We start from the raw sequence: 6,000 nt of genomic DNA, 5'->3' as shown, positions 1-6,000 counted from the left end.
AATTAGAATTGTATAGGACTTATCAGCATTCACAATAAAAGACTGAAGGTCATGGAATCACATATATCAGCAATCAAAAGAACTAGGCCTACAGCCAACAATACCATATACAGCAAAATTATCCATAATATTGAATTTTAAAAATGAATATTAGGAGAAACTGCAGATTTTCAGGACTTTCTTTCAACCAAACTTGAATTTAATAGAAAATTTAATATATGAGAGCCAATGGACAAATTGTTTATTTTTTTAACATGGAAATGTATACCACATGTTAAAAACTTATATCAGCAATTAGGTAGCTCAAAAGAAAGATTGGGGCAAAGTTGAGTATGATATGATTCTTAAAAGCAGAACTTTCTAGAAAAAGGTAAAAATCGTAATTTTGTTATATAAATGAGGTTCAGAAGAAGGATAAACACAGAGAAATTAGAGGGGGGAGGAGGGCTTGTAGTTCTGAAAATCTATTCACATTGGGAATAGTTTAAATAAATAGGCAACACTGTATATATGTATATACCATGAAGATTATAGCACACCCATCAAAATCTATAAAGAAATGAGAAAAAAGAATAGGAGAAGGGGGAAGCAAAAGGTGGGTGAGGAAGACAAAGGAGAGACCCATGGGTGGAAAGAGGTTAAGTAATAAAAGGCAAGTTAAAGAGAAGAATTAAAGTAGAAGTATTAGCAGGGATAAGAAAGAAGAGATATACACAAACATGACAATAAGGATCAGGAATAGGATTATTAGGGGGAAAAAGTAGCCTAGTAATCATCAAACTTAAAGATTCAGTCAAGGAAAAAAATCTACAATATATATCAGCCATACTAATATTGTTTTAGATGCATATTTACATATGTGTATATGTGTGTGTGTATAGTGTGTGTATTTAAGTATTTATAGGTATGTATGCTTGTAAAATTGTTTTTAAATATAATGTTTATAAATATAATTAAATATTTCATGTGTATTCTTTTAAAAAACTTACCATTTTCATTCTTTAATTGTCTCTCTGTCCAAGATCAGTTTAGGTAGATAAAATTGAATTTGCTATTGTAAGCTCCTAAAAGTTAGGAACACTTGATGCCTAGCTAAAATACAAACAACTAACTTTAATCCAAAATGTCTGTAAGTACATAAGAGAAATAGCAAAGTGCTAAATAAAATAATAAATGTTTTATCAAGTTATTTGAGAAACTTTTAGCTAGAAAATTGAAGATGTTTTCACTGGATGAGGTGGCAAAAGAAATATAGGAAAGTCATTCCAGACATACAGAATTGTGTAATAATGATAAATAGATAGTCATAAATATGTGGAAGTGACTCTGAGATTAATATATCTGTTTTACAGGAGTTACCTCATCAGACAAATGGACACAAAGTAATGATGAATGCTAAAAGGAGTCAATCAGGAGCCTGTAGTCCAAAGTCTTGTTCTCTTCCGCGTACTTTTATTGGAGTTCACTCTTCCCCTTCCCCCCCAAAAAATGCTCCAAATTAATCTTGTGGTCAACTATTCCTGAAAAATATCCTGCTTCTATGTCTATTTATTCATTGGAAAGGATGTCCATTCTTTTTCCCCCACAGCTCCCTCAGCCTTTTCTTTGTGGTTCCCAAGCATAAACATCCCCTGTTTCTCCTGGGGTATGGTCTCCTTTGTAGCTTGTACAGGGAAGTCTCAGAATTAGTGTTCTGATTTTCACCTTAATAAAACTTTCCTGCTTTCAATCCAGTTTGGACTTCTCTTCATTTTAGGCAGTGGATTTCATCCAGTTGACAAATGAAATAATAACATAATACTACTAGAAATTCAATTAGAAATAATTTTACAGATTAAATAACTGAAACCCAAAATATGAAGTGAAATCACACACATAGTAACTGGAAGAGTTGGAATTTTCACCAAACTCCTCCAAAGCCCAAAACTCAAACTCTTTCTCCTTATATATTTGTTTGGGAAAGGGTTTTAAATAATGAAATTACATGATTAGATCTATATAAAAGTAAGAACTATTGGCTTATAGTCTCTTCTTCCCTCTACCCCATCTCCCCATTGATCCTTCACTCCCTACCAGAGAGACACTCTTTTCTTTTTTTTTTTATTTTTTTTTTATTAATTTTTATAATTATAACATTTTCTTTGACAGTACATATGCATAGGTAGATTTTTTTTTTACAACATTATCCCTTGTACTCCCTTCTGTTCGGAGTTTTTCCCCTCCTTCCCTCCACCCCCTCCCCTAGATGGCAGGCATTCCCATACATATTAAATATTTGTTTGGGAAAGGGTTTTAAATAATGAAATTACATGATTAGATCTATATAAAAGTAAGAACTATTGGCTTATAGTCTCTTCTTCCCTCTACCCCATCTCCCCATTGATCCTTCACTCCCTACCAGAGAGACACTCTTTTCTTTTTTTTTTTATTTTGTTTTTTATTAATTTTTATAATTATAACATTTTCTTTGACAGTACATATGCATAGGTAGATTTTTTTTTTACAACATTATCCCTTGTACTCCCTTCTGTTCGGAGTTTTTCCCCTCCTTCCCTCCACCCCCTCCCCTAGATGGCAGGCATTCCCATACATATTAAATATCTTATAGTATATCCTAGGTACAATATATATGTGCAAAACTGAATTTTGTTGTTATTGTTGTTGCAAAGGAAGGATTGTATTCGCAAGGTAAAAATAATCTGGGAAGAAAAACAAAACAAAACAAAAAAAAAAACAACAACAACAACAATGCTACAGTTTACACTCATTTCCCAGTGTTCCTTTTCTGGATGTAGCTGATTCTGTCCATCATTGATAAATTGGAATTGGATTAGCTCTTCTCTATGTTGAAGATACCCACTTCCATCAGAATACATCCTCATACAGTATCATTGTTGAAGTGTATAATGATTCCCTAGTTCTGCTTGTTTCACTCAGCATCAGTTAATGTAAGTCTCTCCAAGCCTCTCTGTATTCCTCCTGTTGGTCATTTCTTACAGAACAATAATATTCCATAACATTCATATACCATAATTTACCCAACCATTCTCCAATTGATGGACATCCATTCATCTTCCAGTTTCTAGCCACTATAAAAAACTGCCACAAATATTTTGGCACACACAGGCCCTTTTCCTTTCTTTAGTATTTCTTTGGGATATAAGCCCAGGAGTAGCACTTCTGGGTCAAAGGGTATGCACATTTTGATAACTTTTTGGGCATAATTCCAAACTGCTCTCCAGAATGGTTGGATTCTTTCACAACTCCACCAACAATGTATCAGTGTCCCAGTTTTCCCACAGCCCCTCCAACATTCATCGTTATTTGTTCCTGTCATCTTAGCTAATCTGACAAATGTGTAATGATATCTCAGAGTTGTCTTAATTTGCATTTCTCTGATAAATAATGATTTGGAACACTCATATGAGTGAAAATAGTTTTAATTTCATCATCTGAAAATTGTCTATTCATATCCTTTGACCATTTATCAATTGGAGAATGGCTTGATTTCTTATAAATTAAAATCAATTCTCTGTAGATTTTGGAGATGAGGCCTTTATCAGAACCTTTAACTGTAAAAATGTTTTCCCAATTTGTTACTCCCCTTCTAATCTTGTTTGTATTAGTTTTGTTTGTGCAGAAACTTTTTAATTTGGTGTAATCAAAATTTTCTATTTTGTGATCAATAATGGTCTCTAGTTCTCCCTTGGACACAAAGTCCTTCCTCCTCCACAAGTCCGAGAGGTAAACCATCCCATGTTCCTCCAATTTATTTATGATTTCGTTCTTTATGCCTAAATCTTGGACCCATTTTGATCTTATTTTAGTATGTGGTGTTAAATGTGGGTCCATGCCTAGTTTCTGCCATACTAATTTCCAGTTTTCCCAGCAGTTTTTGTCAAATAATGAATTCTTATGCCAAAAGTTGGGATCTTTGGGTTTGTCAAACACTAGATTGCTATTTTTATTCACTATCTTGCCTTGTGAACCTAACCTATGCCACTAATCAACTAGTCTATTTCTTAGCCAATACCAAATGGTTTTGGTGACTGTTGCTTTATAATATAGTTCTAGATCAGGTACAGCTAGACCACCTTCACTTAATTTGTTTTTCATTACTTCCCTTGAAATTCTCGACTTTTATTGTTCCATAGGAATTCTGTTGTTATTTTTTCTAGGTCATTAAAATAGTTTCTTGGGAGTCTGATTGGTATAGCACTAAATAAATAGATTAGTTTAGGGAGTATTGTCATCTTAAATATATTTACTCGGCCTATCCAAGAGCACTGAATGTCTTTCCAATTATTTAAATCTGACTTTATTTTTGTGGCAAGTGTTTCATAATTTTGCTCATATAATTCCTGACTCTCCTTTGGTAGATATATTCCCAAATATTTTATACTATCGACCGTTATTTTGAATGGAATTTCTCTTTGTATCTCTTGCTGTTGGATTGTGTTGGTAATGTATAAAAATGCTGAGGATTTATGTGGATTTATTTTGTATCCTGCAACTTTGCTAAAATTCTGAATTATTTCTAATAGCTTTTTAGCAGAGTCTTTGGGGTTCTCTAAGTATACCATCAGAGACACTTCTTTTCTAAAGAGATAACTATAGACCTCAGTGGATATGTCCCTCTTGTGAAAGCACTAGCAGAGGGGAATCTGGCAGCATTTATATTCCTTATTAAGTAATGGAGAATGGACAGAAGTGTTTGATCACCTTTTTAAATTAAACACTTCTGTCATTCTCTAACACTCGGAAGTAAACACTTTCTAAATTAATAGCAATAAAGTAAACATTACCTCCACATATTACTAAAAAGTAAAAGCAAACTCATATGTATTTTAATGATATATTTTAAAGAATTTGAAGATTATTGTAGGCTGCTAGACAGTTCTTGAATAGTGATGGCAGAGGGTAGGAAAACTTACACAATTATTTCTACAGATGTTTCCAAATGATAGGCATACTCTATTACACCTGTAGTGTTTCTATTTTTATACTAGCTTTCTCCATCTTAATAAAACTGCCTCTATCTGGGTGAGCTATAGAATAAATCTTCAGCAATAATCAATTTGAAGCTAAATGACTTGTATTTGTACTCTCTCTGAGCTCCTACATTTCTAAGAATGCCTGAAGAATCAGGGGTTCTAATGGCATAAGCAAGACTCTACTTGAAAATAATGGTGAGTCATTCCTGAAATATTGTGATGCTCATAGAAGACAAAGAAGACTTCTTTGATGCAGAACTTTCAACAGTTAACCATAATCTTTGGGAGACTTTTGTTTTTTGTTTCTTTTGTTTTGTTTTTTCGCTGAGGCAATTGGGGTTTGGTGACTTGCCTAGGATCACACAGCTAGGAAGTGTTAAGTGTCTGAGAGTTAGATTTGAACTCAGGTCCTCCTGACTTCAGGGTTGGTATCTATCCACTGCACCACCTAGCTGCCCTGGGAGACTTTTGGAGAAAAATAAGTCTAACTTTTTTTTTTAGAAGATATATTTTGTCCAGTCAAATAAAAATCATTTATAAAGCATCTATTCTGGGTTAGGGACTGTACTGAGTGTCAGGGATACAAAAAATTGGAAAACAACCACAATAAGCCAGTCACTATCCCTAAGAAGACTATCTTCTAAGGTCCCCCCAAAAATGTTTTATTCTGAACTCCATCAACTCATTTTCAGGAATTAGGCAACTTTTTGTGTCTACATTTGGAGTTTGTTTGTTTGGGGGGAAGGAGGTTGGCAAAAGCATTGTCATTTCTTTTTCCAGTTCATTTTTTCAGATGAGGAAACTGAGAAAAGCAAGATTAAATATGAAATAAAATTAAAATAACTACATATAAACAAGATATGTAAAGGAAGAAAATGGAAATAATCAATTAGAAAAAGTTCCAGTAAGTAAAAAGTATTACTGTAGAAAGAAGTTTAGCTGAGATTGGAAGGAAGCCAGGAAAACCAGAAACAGAAATAAGAAGGGTCAAAATTCTAGATGTGCT

Source organism: Sminthopsis crassicaudata, chromosome 3 (genome assembly GCF_048593235.1).
Source record: "Sminthopsis crassicaudata isolate SCR6 chromosome 3, ASM4859323v1, whole genome shotgun sequence".
Classification (NCBI taxonomy): domain Eukaryota; kingdom Metazoa; phylum Chordata; class Mammalia; order Dasyuromorphia; family Dasyuridae; genus Sminthopsis; species Sminthopsis crassicaudata.
Note: the sequence above shows the minus strand (reverse complement) of the source record.